This window comes from Thermobia domestica, chromosome 6 (genome assembly GCF_964235325.1).
Source record: "Thermobia domestica chromosome 6, izTheDome1.hap1.1, whole genome shotgun sequence".
In the NCBI taxonomy this organism is placed as follows: domain Eukaryota; kingdom Metazoa; phylum Arthropoda; class Insecta; order Zygentoma; family Lepismatidae; genus Thermobia; species Thermobia domestica.
In genome coordinates, this window is record NC_137459.1 from 10,021,496 (window position 1) to 10,045,700 (window position 24,205).

The 24,205-nt window shown below is 36.0% G+C and overlaps 1 long non-coding RNA gene across 1 annotated transcript; it reads left to right on the forward strand.

Moving 5' to 3' along the window:
- The first annotated feature begins 2,431 nt into the window (after positions 1 to 2,431).
- On the forward strand, positions 2,432 to 23,373 carry LOC145687844 (uncharacterized). Its single transcript, XR_014131796.1, has 2 exons — positions 2,432 to 3,444; positions 22,897 to 23,373. It is a non-coding gene; the product is annotated as an uncharacterized LOC145687844 (long non-coding RNA).
- The last annotated feature ends 832 nt before the right edge of the window (positions 23,374 to 24,205 follow it).

Below are 24,205 nucleotides of genomic sequence, written 5' to 3' on the forward strand. Positions count from 1 at the left end.
GACACGTGATTTCGCCAACCGGTATTGTAAAAGATAAATCGAAAGTAGAAGTCATATTGAACCTGGAGCCGCCTCGCACAATAAAACAAGTGAGAAGATTTCTTGGCATCTTAGGATATCACCGCTCATACATACCAAACTTCTCGCAAGTGGCGCAACCTCTCTTTGAGTTGCTGCAAAAGAGTCGAAGATGGAAGTGGACTCAAGCACACCAGAAAAGTTTCGAAGACTTAAAGAGGGCTATCGCGGAGGATGTGATGCTGTACCATCCCAACTTCCAGGAACCCTTTTACGTGCAGTGTGATGCATGTTTGTCAGGCCTGGGAGGCTGTTTGTACCAGAAACAAGGGGATGAAAGGCGAGTGATCCAATACGCCAGCCGAAGTTTAAGAGGAGCAGAGAAGAATTACGCCATCAATGAGCTGGAATGTCTTGCCATTCTTTGGTGCATACAGAAATTTCGCATCTACCTCCTTGGTCGGCGCTTCACTGTGATCACTGATCACAAAAACCTGCAATGGCTGCACCGCAGCAAGAACTGGAACAGTAGGTTGACCCGCTGGAGTGTACAGCTGCAGGATTACGCTTTTGATGTAGAGTACTGCAAAGGCAAGGATAACACAGTTGCAGACTCCTTGTCACGCTATTACGAGGAAGGCCCTGCAAACACTTTCAGCGTGAATACTGTGAAGCAGCAGACCTTGGTACTTGCAGTCACCAAAGAAGAGCTTGCGAGACAGCAGAGAGAGGATCCTCAGTGGCAGGATATAATTGACTTCCTAATAAAAGGCGATACTACGGATGGGAGCACCAGGAATCGGAATTGGAGTCAAAGCTATTGCTTAGCTGACCAAGTTCTATGCCTCAAGAACTTTCATGCTCCAGAGATGCTGACAATCTGTCTTCCGAAGACACTTCAAGACAAGGCACTCCAAGACATCCATGACAACGGCGGACACTTTGGCTTTTACAAGTCGTGGAAGGCCCTGAGCCAATCTTACTTCTGGAAAGGAATGAGGCGAGACTTGAAGAAATGGATAGCCGATTGTGAAGTGTGTGCTCGATCCAAAGTGGACAGACATCCCCCTCAGCGAACAGTAACCTCTTACCACGCAGAGCGACCCAGAGATATTTACTATGTCGATCTTGTAGGACCAATGACACGAACACCCACGGGAGAAAAGTATATCCTCACCGTGATGGATGGATGCACGAGGTATCTCGTAGCCATTCCCTTGAGGAACAGTTCGGCTAACCTAGTCCTCAAGTATCTCAGCCGTTACGTTCTACCCATCATTGGGGTACCAAATGCCATATTGAGTGACCAAGGACCACAATTTACCTGTTCAAGATGGAAGGAAGAAATGGAGAGACACAACATCAAGGTCTTGTACGCACCTCCATACCATCCGAAGTCGAACCTGGTGGAGAGAACACACGCTGAACTTCACCGACTATTCAGAGTATTCTGTGCCAAAAATCACACTTCTTGGGCAGAACATCTACCAAGCATTGTCATCCTCGTAAATCATGCGGTGACAGAATCCCTCTCTTATACTCCAGCGGAATTATTTCTAGGAGCAGTGCGAAGAAATCCCATCTTGGAGCATTTTGGTATTCCGAGGGAAGAACGAGAGACCTGGGAGGACAAGCTGTTCTATGCATCCCGTAGGAACATCACCTTGAAAAGGCGAAGAAATGAAAAACTCACCACTAAAGGTCCGGTGGTAACACCTGGGGACTTAGTGTTCCTGAAAGCGCACAGGTTAAGTGCTGCTGCAGACCAGACCGTGCGGAAGTTTTTCGATCTTTACCAGGGTCCGTATTATGTGAAGAAGAAGGTTGGAGCTAATACCTTCGCCATTATTGACTGTAGTACAGGAAAAGAATTGGTCCCACAACATCTGGAGAATCTCAAGACGTGGAAATGCTCAGAAGAGAGAAAGGAAGAATGGATCCAACGCATGAATGAGAGATTCTCACCCGGAGCATCCAGTAGCCAGAAGTAATCTTCAAACATGACATTGAGATTATCTCTCTCAGCGTGCACGAAATTTTAACATTAGGGTTCGGATTTTTTGTGAATATTTAAATTTTCTTCTTCAACATAGATTAGGGTTAGGACTTTCATGTATTTGTACTTTCTGTCAGAATTTGAACTTTTATATTTATCAAATGTTACTTCTCCTTAGATGCAGCCGTGCTTCACTCTGTTGCAGCACTTGCTACATCTTGGGAGGGGGGTATTGTGACAATTACGCTCACACACTTAATTAATTGTTCTTATATTCAAATTAAAACATCTTTATATGTAAATTCAATTTATTTTAAAAAGTCAAGGAAAATTTTATTTTGTTTCATTTAGCAGCAAGCGAACCTCTTTCATTTGTCCCAGGTAAAGAAGTTTCTATGCTTTTCAGAAAGAAAAAAAAACATAAGACGGTAACCGCACTAATAGACCACCCATTTTTCTACCTCGCCAGTAAACGGTAATGGAATTTGCTATTGTTACTCCAGCCATACTGTCGCACTACCTAAGTACCTCGATATCGCAAATATCACGTCACAGACACACAGGAACCAAAATTTTTTATCTACAATCTTCACAAGTGCTTATGAAACTCTTTAACATCACGTACTAGCCCAGAAGAGACGCTAGAAACCCAAGCCAAATTATCAACCGATTTTTGGGAAATGGTGTCACGAACTTAAAGCGGCGAATCAGAATCCGAAATTCAAAATTCACAAAGAGAAGAATGAAGCGTCTATTTTTTTAAAAAAAAATAAAGAAAGCTGGGAGAACGCCCACACGGAAGAGAGGTTACTCTAAGTCGACACTTCATCGTGAAAACATCACCAACACGCGATTCATAAGCGTACGTCAACTCATATATACATATACATATATATATATATATATATATATATTTAAGTGTTTAAATTTCAGAAAAATGGCTAGCTAAACACCCGTTAGCAGCCAGTTACTTAAACCACGCGTTATCCACAGCAACTTCGTCGTTACAAGATTATTTATACAAATATTTAAAACATCGACAGATTTGAACTGAGTCTGTGATTCTAAATACGTTGATTTTCCGCATAAAGTGCAAAGACAGGAAAAGTAGTGCGATGTATGGCGGATATATATATAAACTGTGCGAGTGAAATTTAAGTGCAGATGGATTTGATAAGTGACGCATCGTTGCATTTCAACAACATGGAGATGAAGGACGGAGACACGGGTTCGATCCCCGATACTTGGAACAGATGCCTTGCCACACGAAGACCCAGACGCTTCAGACAAACGTGGACCTCTTCTCCGGGAGTTGAATCCAGAGGACAGCGTGGTCTGAGAAGGGACATTAGGAAGCATTGTGACGGTCAGTTAAGTACAGTGCAGTTTTCTTCTGAAGTGTGGAAATATAAGCGGAAGGACTTATTAAGGTAGGACAAAGTATTCTGTTATTTTCGTTATTGAAGAAGGACTATGGCCAATATTTCCGTGATTCGTGATCTCCATACTCACCTTTTTCTAGAAACTTCGGGACATTGTTTATTCATACGGAACTGTCCGTAAACATTTAGAGCATTTTTTTCTTTCTTTTTAAAAGAAATAAACAAATAGCCTAATGCCTTGGGTGCATTTCCAAAATTAATTCACTGATATAGGAACTGTTAATTTCATTCTTGAATAAGTACCATAAAATTTTTTATTATTTTACTAGTGAAATTTGTATACATTGATTTGATCTTCAATCATGCATTTATTTGTAATCGTAATGTGTCAATATTTAGATCCTTGAAGCCGTCATTATAATCATTTTTATGCAATCCAGTATTTATTTATATCAAGTATGAATTATTTCTCTTTTAAACATAAATCGCGTTTAAGATGTGTGAATGTAATGTAATTTCTGTTTTGAGTAAACTATGATTTAGCGTCAAAGTCTAGTTTTTCAAATTTTAACAGTTGTATAGGTTGTGTTAGGGAAATATGTGTCAGAGCGGTAAACAGGCTTAATATGATTTTATTGTAACTTGTCAACTTTTATTATACTCATTCTTAAAAGAAACAATCAATATAAAGCTTCCAAAGACGTGCTATGTTGAGTAAGTTTCAGACAAATAAGTGTAAATATTCTTATCTCGTAATATCGTTAGAGTCTCATAAATAAGGTAAACAATTTAAGATACTCGAGTAAATCCCTTCGGAGGTACCTATTTGAGCAACGAACGCAGATAGGGTCCATAGCTATGGAGAAACGTGTATTCGCAAAATAAGGAATCAGTGAGAAAATCAGAAAGCGTCGACAATATAATTATTTTGATCAATTGGCCAAATGATAATAATAGTAGTACTATATATATATATTTCTGTGTAGTGTACTTGAATATGAAATATTTGTGTAGTTAGTGTTGTGTAACGATTTTTATTGTGAATTGTATTATTTACCAACTGATATAGTATGTGTACAAAGCTATGTTTTGTTTATGCAGATCTTTTAATATTGAAAATTCATTAGAGTTCATTAGAAACAGTGCACTAAATTTTCTCAAAAGCATACTATCGCTTCTAAACTATTTCTCCAGTAAGTCTTGCAAGCAACCTAAATCATTAATTCTTTCATTCCGCAATCTGATTCTTAAACTTATTTCCATTTCTTTTATTAATAAAAAGAGGTAGTAACTGTGGGCGAATTACTTAATAGTCGTTTATGTCTAGGGGGAAAACAATAAATCATTTTGCTAATTAATATCCAGTTTAATAGAAATTTTTGTTTGTATAACTACGTCATAGTAATTATAAAGAATCGAATATTGTCAGTTTAGTTGAGTAGAAATAGATTGTTGCTAAATTTTACAGTCAAGATTGAATAATTTGAATATTACGTTGTACAGTGAAGAATGTGTTAAGAGAAATCATATTATTTGGTCAAAACAGTCAAAAGTCTGATTCATTTTCAGTAAAGTCAATTAATTCATTTTTTTGTAAATCCAAATTAACTTTCTTGTTGATTTTTGTAGATATCACCTTATTTCTCGTTAAATTTATTAAAAGTCTATTTGACGTTAGAACCAAAGCAGTTATGTGGTTATCATTTCAAAGATATGCCTATTTCTTTAACCGTTATTAGCATACCTAGAAGAACAGAAAAAGTTGAAGCACGGTTACATTGACCATCAGAAATTTTTATCTAAATTAACTCATTTTTTTTAAAAAAAACTTTAAATTAAACTTTCCTTGTTTGTTGCTTTTTAACTATTTTTGCTATCTCCACACACTTCGGTGACAGGGTGATAGTCAGTGTAGCCAACTGAACAAGCCATTAGCGAAAAATCTTTCTTTCAGCTTTGCAGCTTGTGAGATTTTTGCTCCGCATGTTTAAATTACTTAACTATTAACTACGCACCTGTTTTCCTAGCGCCTTGGAGACACCGTTATGGGGAAAACAGGATCGATTAGACATTAGGTCATCTTTCGTTATATATATATCATTTTTTTAAATTCCTAACCATCTTAGCAAAACTGTATCTTTACCTTGGAGAACTGAAGTTCGAGCCCCGTGGAGTCAACTTCAATTCTCCAAACTCTCATTCATTTTTTTTAATGTTATTGGTGTAATAGGCAGATGAGTTGCCACTCATCAATACCATTCACTTTTCAAGTACAAGGTCAGGTATTCATTTTTCTGATGCATATTAGGCTCATCCGTGAGTGCCTTAATTATTCGTTCTAGTTCAGATTAAATATGCAAATTAGAGATAAGGAATCGAATTCCGAAAACAATACGTTTCATATTCTTCGTCGCCCAAATACGTAAGATCTGCTTATTCATAATATCACGCAGTAATTCTATTTGGCAGCCCGAGCAGAAATTTTCCTTTAATTATTAGTAATTTTCTATCGTTGCAAAACTTAGCGCCCGAGACAATAACATTATCGTTACAAAACTTGGCTTCCAATACAGGAACCCCAGTGTAACATTACTGTGGGCTGAATTTGGATTTAAAAGACATTGCAAGTGTTACTGTTCATCTCAGTGATCTCGAAAACTATGGACTCGACACTGATTTCCCTCATTTTCGATCATTTTTCTTATATATCTTCTTCCCTCGCCTTCCCCAAGTTGTACTGTCAAAGTGAAATGATATTTTTAAAAAAAATCCAGATTCGAACCCCATCTAGGTTGGAAATTTGATCGAGATCGGTGAGGTGGTTCAAGAGTTATTAAGTCACCAACACAGTCACTTTCATTCATATATATCATTCGTTTTTATGCTCATTTTGAGAGGGTTATGCTGATTTTTAAAATTGCATACTAAAGCAGATAACATGTTATACAACTAATAAACTACATTTCTACTTGCTACTTTTCTCTCATCTCAAATGCTGCATCTAAAATATATGGCTCTTTATCTATTTTATTATGGAGTACCATTTTCTTTCACTTCATTAAAAATGTAAATTGAAATAATTTATCATCTTTCTGATTCATATAGAGATAATATTTTCTTCATCTTTAGACTCTGATTCATGACTTTAGGGGAATAATCACGATTAGAAAATCATTGAGGGTGAAAGCAACGACAGGAGGGAAGCTCCACTATTGCCAAAAGCCAAGCAACGTGAAAAAAAAAGTCTCGTGTTTTTCCTAGTGGTCCAGTAGCTGAAACTTAATCTTGTGTATTTAATCTCCACAGCTTATTAAGGCGACTTCTCTGCAGACAGAAAGCAAGTCTCGAAGTGGATATGGTCTACCTTGTCAACTATAGTCTAGTCTCTAGTAATATGATTTGTAGTTTGGTGTAGATTTTGTTGATGAGAACGTAACAGAGACGTGAAAGGAAACGCCCGGTTTTCGAGATGTTCATCACTGAGCTTCATCTGAATGTAAGATCAAAAGAGAACCAATCTGTCATAAATGCAATGATGTACTCACTGCCTCTATTTCAAAAATATGTCAGTTTGACAATAAATTATGTTCATAGTCGTATTTTGCAATTCAGTTTTTAGTTTGCATCACACTTCTTTGATTTTGTGTAGCAAACTAGGATACGATACTGCTTAAATGAAACACTAATGTTTATATATATTATCTGAAATATCCGTTCTTTGCATGGAGAGGATAAGGTTTACGTAATATAATTTATTTGAATAAAAAAACAGAGTGAAGTAAATAAATGATGAAGAAAACGCCTGCGATGTTGCACCTTTCCATAAGTCAAATAAATAAATACATACTGTAAAGCAACGCCTTTTACGTTGTACCTGTCTGTTCCCGGAACAGCTGTTATGTTTTGTCTTGTCTAAACTTGGACCCAAATGCCATCAAAACATTCAACAATGAACTTAGAGGTCCCAAAAGCTATGGATTCGACTCTAATACCGATTATTGGACATGTTTTGGGTGAGAATTGAGTGAAATAGTGAAATGAAGGAAGTGAGAGGAAACAGAAGAACCCCGAGAAAAAAACGCACGGTGTTTTTAACCGAAAAACTTATTTGGTGCAAGCTGGGGTCGAACCACAGATACCACACACCAGAGATGAACTCTCTACCACTGAGCCACTGCGGCCCACGACGTTCACTGTTGTAGGAATTCCATCATTTCTGTGAACAAAAGAATTCAACTCTCCTTCTCCCTTCTGAAACAACTTCACAAGACAGTGGACACTCATCAGCCACTTTTCATTCAAAATGTCCAGTTTCCAAGTCTCGCCATTGAGCAAACTATATTGAGACTACTTTCCCTAAAACGACCTGCAGTGAATACAAGGTTAGAGGATTGTTGTATTTCCTCAATCAGGAGACCAAGCTGAGGGGAAATATGCATTTCGTTCTCACTTGATGCTTTGGAGTTGTGCGAAACACTTACTCGTATGCATGAGCCTATCATTAATATCCTATTCACTATTTATATCAATGAATGTTGGAAAAATAAAATGTGACAAAAGAATAACATTGTTACTAGCCAATGTCGATAGAAGTTCATGTGAATAGAGTGGTACTGTGCAAACCTGTTATAGTGGTAAAATAGGAGGCAACTAACCACGAGAACAGCTACTAAAAACAACAGGATTAATGACATGCGTGGGGTGTTAGATAATAACAACACTCCAGTGATAGATCTAATTATTAAAAAAATAAAAATAAAAACATCAGAGAATGGACTATATTTCCTCAAATATACAAATGTAGCGAAAAATGAAAACTTTTAAACCAGCTACCCGACCATAAAATCATTTTTCACATTGCTAACCATTTCTACTCATCTTGCTCATTTGTTTCGTTCTTAAAAGCAATAACAAAGAAATTTTTACCTCTTTTTTGAAACCTATAATACACAGAAACTGTTCTTTTTAAGGCAAGAATGGTAGTAACACGTGAGGTGTGAGGGTTTTCAATAAAATAATTAATCTTTTTTTTAATTTTACGCAGCACTATTTAATTATTACCTTTAGTTATTATGTATATTACTCAACCAATTTAGGAAACAGTTTAGGTCCTACAGAAATCAAGTTAGGAAACCAATTTAGGGGCTTGGGTGAGTTCAAATTCACTGTGATTCTTTTTTTTTTTTGTAGGAATTGTACTACTTATAATTAGTTGGAGCTCTAAGACCCCCTTTGAATTTGCTTGTATTTAGAAAGTCTCAAAAATGCAATACACCAGGAAAATCATTATAGATTTGGGCTGGCGAAATAAATGTGTAAGCAAGTATGATGATCCTTGCAACTTGAAGCATACAATTCTAGATTTCATTTTTTTCCTTTATTTCTCAATCTAACAATTTCCAGTCAAAACAACTGTATCTGATAGAAACAAGAGGAAAAATAAAAGAAAGCAATGCGTACGATGAAAGTTCAAGTTTATCACCACTCTATTTGTGAAATATTAGCTAAAATACCCATTCTTCGCATGGGTCAGATAAAATATCTATGTAAACAAACTGAACGACGAAAAGAAAAAAAAATCTGTAAGTTTCTACTACTTTTACATATCCCGGTAAACACTCCCTGAGACCCCATTGGCACGAATTAAAAAAAAAAAGAAACTAAAAAGCCTGTGGTCCCCAGTCGATAAGGACTGTGTTTGGAAGTCAACGCCTGTGGGAGCATTACTATTCCTCTCAACGACCTCGAAAACTATGAATTTGACACTAATATCGGTTATTTTGGATTATTTTTACATGTCTCGGTAACCCCCTCAAGTGACCCACTTCCCTTATACAATGGTAGATGAATTTGAAAGTCATCGCTAATGGAAGTGTCACCATTGATCTCAGTGACCGTGAAAACTATAGATTTGACAGTAATATTGGTCATTTTCTACTACTTTTACATGCCGCGGTAAACGCCCCGCCGAGAAACCCCTGGTTCGAATTTAAAAAAAAAAATGCTTCGTCTTAGTCTGGGGCCTGGACTATGGTACCCGTAACCAAACTTTGGTAACTCTCGGTCCAATAGTCTGGTCCCCAGGCCGCACAGAGACACAGACACATAAACTTTTTATATTATTTGTATTATATTGAATGTAAAGGATGGTTTGTGAAAACTTATTATACAGTATAGAAATCTTTCGAAGAAAAGAATTGAATTTTTCCTGCTGGATGCGGTAATGCAATTCACACAAATCACAAGATCAAAAGTACACTGAGAAAAAAAAATGTAGGTGATAATGATTTTGCAGAGTACTTTTAATACTGATATTGTGTGTGTAATCGGGAAATGTATACTTGTGGTAAATTTCATAGGCAAAGAATTATAAATACGAAAATTAGAATGAGCAAAACAAAATGTTGCTAAATGGACAAGAAAGTTTTATTTTCGTTTTATTGCTCTTATTTGCTGCTCTTTTACCATGAAATTTGCCACATACATATCTTTGCTGATTATACACATACTAACATTATAAGAAATACCGTCGAATTCGTTATCAAATTATATTCATTCAACAGCATATTTATAGACATGCGACACAAATTTTGGACATGAGTGTACATCAGACGTATAACTGAAAACGCATGTTTTATAATAGTTTCCGTATAAGTGTTCCATCTTTACGTACTTTGCGTATGAAACAATATAGGTGGTGAGGATCTCGCATACAAATGGAAGTATATAACATATAGCTGACGAAGGTAACATAAGTGTATGCATGTGATATACGGAAAACTCATAAATGAGAGACATCCTTGCAACGGCATGATGTAATATCTAAGGGCAGTGCCTATGTAGCATACAGATAACGTATTCTCCGTACTGATATCTGTAGTAAACAAGAGGAAAAATGAAATGAAATGAAATCTTTGAGTTTTACGTCCCACGCTTATGCCGGTAAGGCTAAAGGAGACGGTGATGATGAGTGATGAATGAAATGAATAAAGTGGGAGGAAACGGGAGAACCCCGAGAAAACCCACGCACACAGTGTTTGTCCACCACAAAGTTCACTTGGCGAGGGCTGGGATAGAACCCGGGACCCTAAGCACCAGAGGTGAACGCTCTACCACTGAGCCATCGCGGCCCGCAAACAAGAGGATACCGTATATTTGTACTATATGTCGCTGTCCGGGGAACGGTTTTTTTCTAGGTGTATTCAATTTAGGGGTCACTATTGCCATCTCATTTCATAGACGAAGATGCTAACACATAAGAATTGTTTATGAAAACTGCTGAATCTACAAGTTTCTGGTAGGGATGGTTTCGAGACGAGACGACATGAGACTTAATACAATCTCGACCTTGTCTTTTTGACACAAGACATCTTAATATATATCTCGATCACGGTATAGATTGTTGTCTCGATTTCGTCTCAGTCTCGTCTCGAAAGCCACGAAAAAATGTGTGAAATTAAAAATGCATAAGTAGTATCAAATTACAACATATTTCCTATATCTGAAGGGTAATGGAAAAAAAAAAAGGAATGTCACAAAACTGCATTTTGCAGAAAATGCCGTTTTAATATTGAATCCGCGTAACAAGAATAGGGTTAGTTAAATCACTTGTCCATTTTACATGGACATTTCTACATCTACGCATGCATGGCATACACAGTCAAATAGTACTAAGAGTCGCCAAAAGATAGGGCAAAGCACCCGAAAAAGCACATACATGGACATTCATTGTTTTTTCCCCTTACCCTTCATCTGTTATTTTTAGCTCACTATTGACTTCAGAGTATCCCGAGGAAATGCGTCCTTACGTGTCAGAATAGAATAAAGAAAACTTGAAGACGTCCGTAATTTCAAGTATCTGGGAAGTATTTTGACGAAAGACGCGTACTGAACCGAAGAGATCAAGTCGAGAATTGCCAGAGCCAAAAAATTATTCAACAAGAAGCCTTAAAATTGGACTAAGGAAGAAATTGGTCAAATGCTTGATATGAAACATTGGATTTTATGGTGTAGAGACTTGGACATTAGGGAAGTTAAAGAATAGATATTTAGGGAGCTTCGAAATGTGGTGCTGGAGGAAGATGGACAAGATAAAATGGACAGAAAGAGTAACAAACGAAGATGTTTTAAAACGGATAGGAGAGAAGAGGACGCTTCTAGCCACCATCCTTCGTAGAAAAGCCAAATGGATTGGACACATCTTGCGTGTCTTCTTCATACCGCTATAGAAAGAAAAATGGAAGTAAAGCGAGGAATAGGAAGAAGAACACAAGTGATTGGTGATTTGAAAAATAGAAGAAAATATTGGGAGTTAAGTTGAGGAAACTAAAAATGGAGAAAAAAAATGAAGAAATATTTCCTGGCCGAAACTGAAGGTTAAAAAAAAAAAAATAAAATAAAACTCATCAGTCCCAGGACCTGCGAAAAGGCAGAATACTCCATCATAGTTAAGTTGAAAACGGTCATGCTTTGTGTGCATGTGTACGCGGGTTCAATCTCCATTTGGTGTTATCAAGGCTTGGATGATTTTCATTCAGATTCTACTTGACGGGGCGCGGTGGCTCAATGGTAGAGCGGTCCTCCGGTGCTTGGGGTCCCAGGTTCGATTCCAGCACGTGTAGTGTGGACTTTGTGGTGAACAAACACCGTGCTCGTGGGTTTTCTTGGGGTTATCTCGTTTCCTCCCACTTTCTTCATTCCACCATTTCACTCATCTCTCATTATCACCGTCTCTTTTAGCCTTACCGGGATAAACGTGGGACGTAAACTTAAAGATTTCATTTCTTTTCCTTTCAGATTCTACTTGAAGAAATAGATTTTGTATAACTTGTCCATACTATCGCAAAGGACATTTGGCTGCTAGAGCCTTTGTTTGAGGGTCTCGTTTTCGATTTCCGGTGAGAGAGCATTAACAAAATATCACATTACGGTTGTTTGGATTCCATCTTAAACAATAGGGTCCACGTCTCTTCTAGCCTTGGCGCCAATATGGACGCTACATTCCAATTCAATTTATATTACTTTACAGTTTGATAGTTTTAACCAATTCTCTGGTTTAATCTAATGTTTCTTGTCTTTTCGTGATATTGCTCTATCATAGTCTCAAATTTCTGATCCAATTCTCTTTCAAAATTATGATGTTTAGAAAAAGTTGGTATTATTTACAAGAGCGGTTGCAATTAAACAACAAGAAATTTTTAAACATGTCTTTTCCTATGAGAATTTCTAAGCTAAGTTTCGGAACATTTTAGAAACAAAGTGTTTGAATCATTTAAATGGCTGGAAAGAGAATAAATTATATGGAATCTGAACTCAAAATTATGTGCTATTTAAATTATTTCCGACACAGCTAGATATCAAGGATCAGTGGTGGCATTCGGCTCTTTTCTTTTCGTACATACAAACATCCAAGGGCATTTGCTCTACTATCTCAAATATTATCTCAGTAATTTCTGTTTCGATACTGGCTTGGTCTCGTCAGGGTATCGTCTCAAAGTATTACCTTCTTTCTCAGTCTTGGTCTTGTCCCGGGTAAGTTTCGATCTATTGAGTCCCGGTCTCGTCTCTGTTTATAAGAGTCCGTCTCAGATTCGTCTCTAAATTTGTATACCTCCCTCAATTTTACCATCCTTAACTTCTGATATGTAATATTTATTCCCCAGGGAGAATTTAGAGTTTCCAGGGACGAGAAAGTGATATCTTTATTTATTAAATTTCTAGTCCTTAGTAGAAGGCGATATACTACTAAATGGGTTGCAAACAATTTATTAAAGCTTAAAAGCATTAAGTTGCAAATAAACTTTTTAAAAGTAACTAAAAACTTTAGAATATGTTTCCACTTTGGTTATAACTTTTATAAGAATTATATCAAGACTAAATATACAAGCGTCAGGCGTTGAAATAAAATTTTTGATTTCGATTTGATTTGAATTTCGATTAAACATCCCTTTCAGCAGCTAGGCTAGATAAGGCGTGGATTTACAGTTTAACCTTTTTCCGGGCCGTGGGAAGATATCTTCCCGAAATCATAGTGTCAAAAGTGCATTATTTAGGTTGGTGGGAATAACATTTCCCACTTGGTTATCGTGCAGTAAGGCAGGTCGAAAATGACTATTTTGGAGAACAAATGCCTGCTTCTGCTGACGTGATTAGCACGCACGTTAGTGCGCACCATCTGGCGTGTAAATAGTGAGCACTTTTTATTGATTTCTGTTTCCATACAATTCGATCCATACCCATTAGCATCGGGAGGGGAGGGCAAGAGGGGACATTTGCCCTCCCCTGGAAAATGAAATATCCCTAATGTTATGCAATTTGAGGTATTTGACCGCCCCTCCCTAACCTAACCTAACCTACCTAACCTAACCATTATTGTTTATTTTCTACTTACAATTGCTAGAGACATTTCAATCCAATGTAATTTGTTTTTGTAACAATCTTGCTAAATTACAAGTAAAATAAATGCATTACAGCCAGAAAATATTACGAAATAATAAATAAAAAATCTTCATTCTTCTACTGTGGGAAAAAACCCCGCTTTAAATTAGGCTCGTGGGAAGAATACTTCCCACCCCATAATCTATGGGAAATACATAGAACAAATGGAATCCAATAACATAATTATTCATATTCACCTTGTGGAGATCTTATTTTAATAGGCATAACACAGCATCATATTAAAAAAAAAAAAAAAAAAACGGCCCGGAAAAGGGTTAAGCTGGGATCTGAATCACGCGAGCTTCTACCTGAAATCGTACCATGGTCTCCCACAACAAAGGCTAACCACTTAGCCACGACGGAGTTCGAAAGAAAATATTGATTTAATTTTAGGATTAGTTATTTCTAGTAATTATTTAATTGACAACAACTATCTTTTAATTTGTTTCCTATGATCTTTATTTTTTTTAACTATAGTCATATCATTCTTACATTCATGAAAAGGTATGGGCCACCGTACTAAGTTTTTCTGCTCCGTTTAGCTAAATAATGTTGCTCTGCAGTTATTAATAACACTTTTTTGTGTAAAATACAAACAAAATTATAAGGAAACTTCTCCAAATAAAATCCTATCCTGAAAAGTAAAATACATTTTCTGTATTTTCCCTAAAAAATGAGTTACGTGATACTTTAGGGCTTTTAATAAAGCATTAATTTATAACACATATTAAAACGTCGCATGAGTCGTATTCAATAAAATAATATTCAAAAACTGAGCTCTAAGAGAAAACTATACCTTCCAAATATTCCCATAGAAGTGATTTAAGAAACTTTATAGGAACTTATGAAGTCTGAACAAAATTCTAGAAACACCCATTGTTAGATTTCGAATAAATCAAAGGAGCCATTGATCTAAAATTATCAATTTTGTATTGTATCCAACGCCCATAAATACACCAGTATTATCAAGGTATTAACAACCAACTTATATAATATATAATATATATATATATATATATATATGATGATCAGTGAATACACGTTTTCAGTAAACTGCAACCCATATTCAAGCTCAATTAGTACCGGTTTATAACAAGTTTTGGTCCGGTCTGGAATAGAAATATTATATATAATATTGGAAACCGAGAAGTCTTCTAAGCTTGTTAAATTCTTCCTTAATGCGATTTATTCGCAGACGACTAAGCAATATAACTATACAGTAACAAGAATTTTACGAATGATTCAAAGAAATAAATCAAAATATTGAGATCTTGGCCAAGAATTTTAGGAATTATAAAAAAAAAAATGAATAAAATGATTGCAATCTTGGCAAATAATTAGCTTTTTTGGATCAGGGGCCACAATTTTTTTTTTTTGAACGGCTCCTAAATCGAGTTTTCGTATTTTCTAAAGAACAAGCACATCATGCTGACAGTGATAGCTTGGATAAAGCATGTGTAGTTTTCTAGATACAAGGCCTACAAGAAAATTTTTGATTCAATGAAATATACTGGATTTTTAATAGAGACCACAAAATTTGTAATTTTCTTGTAGGCAAAATTTGTAATTTAATAGAGACCCAAACTAAATCGAGTTTTTGTATTTTATATGTATATGTAAAATAAACACATCATACTCACGTAAGTGATAGTTTGGGTTTGGCTACAGTAGGGCTATATATAGTTTCCTAGATATAAGGCCTACAAAAAAAAATGATTGAATGAAATAGACTGGATTTTCGATAGGGGCCACAAAATTTTTGAACTGTCCCTAAATCGAGGTTTCGTATTTTCTACGGAATAAGAACATCATACTGAATTAACTGACAATTTTTTCCTACACTGTATGCAATTTTTAACTGTCTGTAATTTGAAGAAAAATTTTGATTGAAATATGTTAGACCTTTTCAGCCAAAAATACAGAGCTTCTTAAAAAGAAACAGATAGACTGAATTTTCAATAAAACTGTACTTGAAAAAGATGAAATAGAGACACTAGTGAATTTGTTAGCACGCATGAAATGCACGTAATTGAATGACTGCTAAAGATTCTCAATGTGGTTAACCCTACTAAAGTAGTTATCCAAATAAGTTCTTACGCTTTTTTTTCTTTCTTCAAAGTAACAATTTCATCTTCCCTTTCTTATCTAACACTTTGTAAGTTTCGTTGTGGGAATATTAGCAGTGAGATAAAAGGAACTCAGAAGCTGAAGAAATAGTCATTAAAATTCTACGCCATTAATTTTAATGACCAAGTGACAACGGCAACATGTAATATATAACGTCACTCCCTTACTCTTCGTTGCAGAGTTACTTGCTGACATTTTATTGTCATAATTCAAATGAAAATTTTGTAGAAGTTTCGGGGTGGTTTTACAAGTGCTTGGATGGAGAAAGAAAGAAATGATTCACGTATACAATCATAAAATCTTCACGTACCTTGTGCTGAGACGGCTGTTTTTCGCGTTAGGATCACGGGAACTAGAAAACTCTTGACATCAAGTGGTTCAGCAAAGAGAGACTCCCACCCCAAAAATCAATGGCGACTTCCTGGAAAAACAAGGGGAGATTGAGGAAGAAAATCTCTGCACGAAGCACTTTGGCTCGGTTGGACTCTATACGAGTGGTGAAACACTGGAACCATCATTTCTTCCGCCTTATAACCTTTCTCCAAAGCTCCTCTGTTATTAAGAAATCATCCAAGAGTCGTAGAATGTCTTAACAGTTGCATAAAACAGTTTCTCGTGTATTGCAGACAAAGATCCATTTTTTTTTTAAATATATATTTTTCCGCTGTTTTACGATTTCAAGTTCCATGACTTCATTTGGGGGAAATGCTAAGTTTCTTTTTGACACGCGATTTCTTTAGCATCGGCCTGCTTCGAGTTGGGAAATTTACCAATAAATCCATAATTCAGTCAACGAAACATACAATTTTATTGTATTGTAAGAAATACAAAGTATATTAAAGATATTTGCTAATATTTATTCTTGAATTAAAGATCTGCATATTTAAGTTCCGAACTTGTTTTTGTGTGCATAAATAGGAAATTCGGAAACTACTTATTGTTGAAGTTTCAAGCAATGTGCTTTCAACAATATTATTGGTATTTATATATATATATATATATATATATATATATATATATATATATATATATATATATATATATATATATATATATATATATATATATATATATATATAAACATCAAATGTGAGCAAACGTCAATGGATAGATCTTGATGCAAAGTATTCGAGAAAATGGAAAAAGATATTTAACTTCTAAATGTAAAAATTGATATTGTGTGACAATTACTTGCAATATAATATGCTCTCATTGAGCGCTTCATTATGACACAGTATAGAGTATAGTCAGTATAGAGCATACGACATAGTATAGAGTATAGTCAGTATAGAGCATATGGCACAGTATAGAGTATAGTCAGTATAGAGCATACGACATAGTATAGAGTATAGTCAGTATAGAGCATACGACACAGTATAGAGTATAGTCAGTATAGAGCATACGACACAGCATAGAGTATAGTCAGTATAGAGCATACGACACAGTATAGAGCAGCGTTTCCCAACCGGTGTGCCGTGAATGGGCCGCTGGTGTGCCGCGAGGAAATGGAAAGAAAATTGTTAATTCTATAGGTATCAAATTGCAAAACATGGGGGAAAATGCATAATTGTATTTCACATTACAATGAACCTCTATTATGAATCTACAATTTTAAGTTTCATACCTTGTTACTTTTCTGTACATTTTTAATGCTGAAAAAAGTATTTGTTATCATTGTTATGACCATTATTGCTTCTTTATTGTTGCAGATATTTCGTAACTTGAAATTTTAAAATATCATTTAATCCTTTCGACATAGCAAACATTCCAAACATGCATACAAATTACCTACATTTGTTTTAAAAGTACAAGAAATTTGTTTTTTCGTTCGTTATTTAGTGATATCTTCCTTCTTAGTGAAAGGTTGGATACAGTTTTCGAAAAAGAAAGTGTATTTTTAAAAACCTGAGTACAATGTTTCATTGCAATTGTTTTCTATTTTAAAATTAGAACGAGAAATAAGATAATGATTTACCACGGGGAAAACCAGTGATCGAGATCAATAATAACTTTTAAAAAGACGGAAAACGGTATTTTGTACTTACAAATAATAATATTTATGAGTGTGCCGCGAGAATTCAAGTTACACCCGTAGTGTGCCGCAACTTGAAAAAGGTCGGGAAACGCTGGTATAGAGTATAGTCAGTATAGAGCATACGACACAGTATAAAGTATAGTCAGTATAGAGCATACGACACAGCATAGAGTATAGTCAGTATAGAGCATACGACACAGTATAGAGCAAGATGGCAGTATAGAACAGTGGTCGCCAAACTTATGAAGCTTCTGAGCTTCCATACCGTTTTTAAATCCTACTGTAAGCTACCAACCAAAAGAAGTACCATTTTTTTTTAATCTTACATTTGTTAATTGCCTTTAAACTTACATTTCTAGTAAATATCCAATCAAAATATCCAAGTTATCAAATATCTAATATACCCATGAAAAACGTGAGATGAACCATGAAAAACGTGAGATGACGTGAGAAACACCCATAACCCCACGCGTACCCAATCAACTGTGAGATGAGGCTGACAACGGCAGTTGCGCGGGAGAAACAAGCAGTTGTTGTCGTCAGCACCCCCTGCCGTTAGCATCACCTCAGTGGAGGAATTAAGGTTAACCAACCAGAGCGTTAACGCGATCTATCTAGAATGTCCCCGTGAGCTACTAGTAGCTCGCGATCGATAATTTGGCAATCATCGGTATAGAATATAGTCAATGAGATACAACTCAAAAATTCGAATAACTCAAATTCCTTATAATATTTTCCACGGATAAGACATTTACCACTTTTAGTTCAAGAGGATGACATGCCTCAGAGTAAACTCTTATGACACCAAAAGTTATACCATTTATGTATCATTGTTATTAAGTTGGCAGGTCCTAGGATTGATATTTTTTCTTCTTCTTAGATTTTTGGCAGGAAATGTGCCTTTCATACTTCTCGGCCTTCTGTTTTCTCTTTTAACTCTAAATACTTTCTCCTACTTTTAAAATCATCAGTTAGTTACGTTCCTCCCATTCCTCGTCTTCCTTCCATCTTTCCGTCTATGATGGTATGAAGAGTACTTTTTTTTTTCTTGCAACATGTCTCCAGTCCAATTCGTCTCCCTATGAAGGATGCTGCCTAAAAGCGTCCTCTTCTATCTTACCAGCTTTAAAACACTTGTGTTTGTTTTTCGGTCCTTCCATTTTATCTTATCCATCTTCCTCCAACACCACATTTCAAAGTTCTCTCAAAGTCCCTGAAGCGTGCAGCCCAATACTCCACATATAGCACAGTGGTCTTTCTTGTTGAATGCGTCTTTGGCTACGGTAATCCTTGACCTAATCTATTTTCAGCATTAAGTTCTCTCAAAGTCCCTGAAGCGTACAGCCCAATACTCCATATATAGCACCTAACCAGCTTCTTTCTTAGTCCAATATTAAGCCTTATAGTTACGAGTGGTCTTTCTTGTTGAATGCATCTTTGGCTACGGTAATCCTTGACCTAATCTATTTTCAGCATTAAGCGTCTCTCTTCAAAACACTTCCCATATATTTGAAATGATTTACATCTTCAAGTTCTGTTTTTGTACTACTCTGACACGTAAGAGTGCATTTCCATGTGGTATTCTCATGACTTTCGATTTTTCGACATTGATTTCCATTCCATATTGTTTTCCAGTGTCAACTATTTTGTCCATTATATTCTGTAGTTCTTCAGTTCTAGATATAATAACTATATCATCTGCATACCTGACATTGGTAATGATTTCTTTCTCCAATCTTGAAATTTCCATTTCCTATTAATGCTTCCTTCATTAAACATTCATTGTAAATGTTGAATTCATTGTAAATTGGAGCTACATCTACATCCTTATCTGACTTCTCTTCCAATCTCCAAACTACTGGTTTCTCCTTCATTCAAGCGCAACTTTACTCGTTGTCCTACGTATAGGATGCGAATAAGTCGTCGGTCTCTCCAGCTGACCCCGATTTAAGTATTTTTAGAAGTTTGGTTCAATTGACCCGGTAGAAAGCTTTATGTCAGTCAATGAACCACTAACACAACTCCTTCTAACACTACTCCTTACTTAAGAACTCGTTCTGATATAATTCTCATCAACCCAATAGCATCACTGGTGTCTTTTCCTTTCCGGAATCCAAATTGGTCTTCCTCCAATATATCTTCTATCTTACTTTCAGTATGCGACCTGTTCAGTATGCGACCAATATAATATTTCCAGTGTGAGAAATAAGGCTAATTGTTCTGTGACCGCTGCAATTCTTTGTTTGCTTTTTCTTGAGCAATGAAATTATTGTAACAACAAGAAAATCCTTTGGCCATTCTCTGCTTAGGTATATCTTTTTAATAAGTGAAGTAAGTACTTTCATTACATTATCTCATAATCTGCTGGTGCATCGCCATCTCCAACGACCTTCTTTCTTCGTATGTCCTTTAGGACTTGAATATTTTTCATTATACTGGATGTTTTTTTTTTTTTTTTTTCACCATCCACCTCTTTCTCTGTTTCAATCGCAATATAATTGCGATGGTTCTTCTAATCATACAGATCCTTTAATACATCTCTTCCAGCTTCGAAGGATTATTTGATGGTCAGTGACTACATGACCTTGTAGATCTTCCATTCCAAATGTTCGTTTACTTTTGTTAGCTTTCCCTCCTTATTCCTATGATAACAAATTATATAACTCCTGTGATGTATGCAACTCACTATAGCAACTTGGTAGTACCAGGTTGTATACAGATAAGGATAACATTGACAAATCTGCATTCAAGTATACCATGATTTTTACAAAATATGTTTCTCTTACAGTTTGTAACTTGTAAATAGGATATTATTTTTATTTCCATTTTTCGCAGATGTATGTAAAGCTTAAAGGGAATGATGATAGGTGAATGCGAAATAAACATTATTCTTTCTTATTATTAACAAGAACTGTGATAAGAAGATCCCAGCATGTGTTTGCTCAGTTTTGATTTTTGTTCGGATGAACACATATTTTCTAGGCTGATTCAGCATCATGAGCGAATTGGCCAGATACTTCAATTAAGATTCAGAAAAGTTTGGGCTGAAAAAACGGAAATAACGGCATGGCTGTACTGAATATTCATCACCCAACTGAAGCAGTATCGTCAGTCATAAAGGGTGGCGCAATTGTAGAGTGATTACCTTCTCGACTTAGAACCACAAAAGCATCAGGTTATAATAGGAAGACGATCACCGTCACCTGCGTGTTGACTGTCAAACAGTCATATTTCGAATAAGTTCTCCTACAATTTGTTTTACAGTGATGGCTAGGTCTATTTAGTTGTAGTGCGACATCTTCAAATTTGAAATTTAACTAGCTCAGAATTTTGTACAAATTTTTTCCACCCAAGAAAAAAGTGTACCATTGAAAATAACAAAGGAGAGCCATTTCAAAATTTGGACCACTTCGATCACTTGTAGTGTGACATCTTCGAATTCGATTTTTAACTACTTTGGTAGTACAAAAACCTACAAAAATGGGGAAGATTCTAAGCTAGTTAGAATTCGAATTTAAAGATGCCACACTACATGCAACAGAAGTGACCAAAATTTTGAAATTACTCTCCTTTGTTAATTTGAATGGAAATTTTTTTCTTGGTTGGACAAACATGGACAAAAGTTGGACAAAATTCTGAGCTAGTTGAAATTCAAATTTGAAGAAGTCACACTACAGGTGATCGAAGTGACCAAATTTTGAAATTTCTTTTCCTCATTTATTTGAACGGTACAAAATTTCTCCTTGATTGCACAAAATGGACAAAATTTGACAAAATTGTGAGCTAATCAAAATTCGAATTTGAAGATGTCACACTACAAGTGATCGAAGTGGCCAAATTTTGAAATGGCCCTCCCTCGTTTATTTGAATGGTACAAATTCTTTCCTTGGTTGGACAAATATTTGACAAAATTCTGAGCTACCTAAAATTCAAATTTGAAGATGTCGCACTACAACTAAGTGGACCGGTGAGGGCTGCACACGATTCTAACCTTTCCGAATATATTTGAATACATTTTTGAAAGTATTTTACATTGTATATGCGTACAGTGTAAGATGTTTGCAAATCTATACACGACTTCGTTATACATACGAGTAGTTAGTATAACTCGTCATCCAAATTCATGGACGACGACGAACTGACGGGTATGAGGACGGACGGGAATGAAGACTATAGTTAAAATGGGCGACCGTGAAAACAGGAGAAAGCAATGCGTATATCGTGATAGCTGTGAGTATAAAGCTAGAAGAAACCAAAAGTGAATTGTGCATGTCTTTCGTTTCGTAATATAGCTATCAGATCGAAATTACGTGAAAGGACAAACACGAGTGGGTTTTGACAATATATTTAAACCTCGTATAATTAAAGTGGAGAGAAGGGGTAAAATCCCCACCCAACGATAATTCGCACCCTATACATTTTTTGCCGATTTATCGATGCCGATGCTTGCCGATGAATTGCCGATTTATCTCTCAACTCGACATTTAGGGAACTACTGTATCAGCTAGAACACAAGATTTTCCAGAGATTTTACGTTCCACGTAAATGAAGTAAACTAAGTTAAGAACACATTTTAAACGTGGATGCCATTCAACTTTCCTCAAGTAAATTATTCATTTAAATTGTATGTTGGCTTTAGGATAACTATAGGAACTTAGATATGTTATTGCTAGTAAATTCACTTATTGTTTAAAAATTATGTGCAAATACAATTGGTATTTTTTCTCAAATTATCACATAAAACTTAAAATATTTTAAAACTTCTTGGCAGGTAGAGTTAAGTTAATAAAATCAAGATTCGGAATCGACTCACACTACCGATTTATTTATTTTTTTAAAAAAAATCTATAATAACAGTATTTACAGAAGACACTACAAAATTCTTTTCTCTAATTTTTCAGGTAGAAATTAGGTAGTCCTTGACGTAAGGTTGTGGACAGGATCTCCATAGAGCCCCGAAGCAGGCTAAACAGAGTGGCGTAGGGAACTCCAAATCTCCGAAGCAAGCAGTGAGCGGGGTAGAAGTCACCGAGCCCCGAAGCAGGCCAAGCAACTGTGGATAGGATTATCAACAGAGTCCCGAAGCAGGCTAAGCCAGGAGGAAAGGAATAACCAAGAGTTACGTGGCAGATTAGAGGCTTTGGGATTAGGTTATCCTAATGCTCCGAAGCAAGCACTAGGAGGGACACCAGAGAACTGGTACTGGTCCGCTGGTTGCTATCCAATTTATAGGCGTCCACAGCGGCGGTGGCGCTGCTGCTCTCCTGTGGTCATGCGCTTAGGTAGGAGGTGCCAATGGTCCGTCGTCTGCTGCTCGTAGTAATATCACTCGTGGCGTGTAGTACTCCAACGTAAATCCATGTGGTGATGTTTACAAACAGGAGTACATTGGCGTTGTTTCCATACAGAAACACGTGGTACATTAGAATATATCATGTTTCTGAAATCCACATGTAAAAAAAAAAAAAATGTATGTAGCTTTTTCAGATCTTCAATGATTAAAATTATTATTTAGTTATTAGTATTCATATAATAGAAGCTGATTATTTGATTTTCTTGTTATAATTATTCTAAATAAGCAATGTTATAAAGTTGGGAAGGCTTTTATAGCCAAAGTTTTAACATTTTCAAACTTGTCCCTTAGTTTTCTAGAAGTGTTACCTTCATAACAATTATTTTTTTTCACTTTGGCGATTGTATTATATACCATTGATGATGCTTTAATCAATTGTATTAATATTGATTAAGAAATGTGTTATGTTAAGATCGGATGAGAAACTTTTTTAAAAGTAATAACAAATACAAATGTTTCTCAAACACGACCTTTCATACCATTTTGAAATGTCTAACTCCTGAAACGAACTTCTAGCAACAAATTATTGTGACAAGGGAATAAACTATAGGCTAGTTAGAAAACCAATCTAGGTCGATAGAAAAGCAAATAGTTCTAACTGGTTTTCCTGTTCTATTCCGTGAAGGCAGTACTTTCTATCGTGCTGCATGGAGCCTCATGTTCGCCCAATCAGTTTTCTTTCCCATATGTTGGCTTGACTAAGCACTCTGGAACGTTGCGCTGGAAAAACTACTTGCCGGACATAAAATATATCCTGCGTCCAGCCAAGATACGGCATACTCGTTGCTCCGGCTCCGTATGTTTTGTTCCATTTAAGGTAAAGGCACACTTGGTAAATGTTATGTGCTAATGATAGC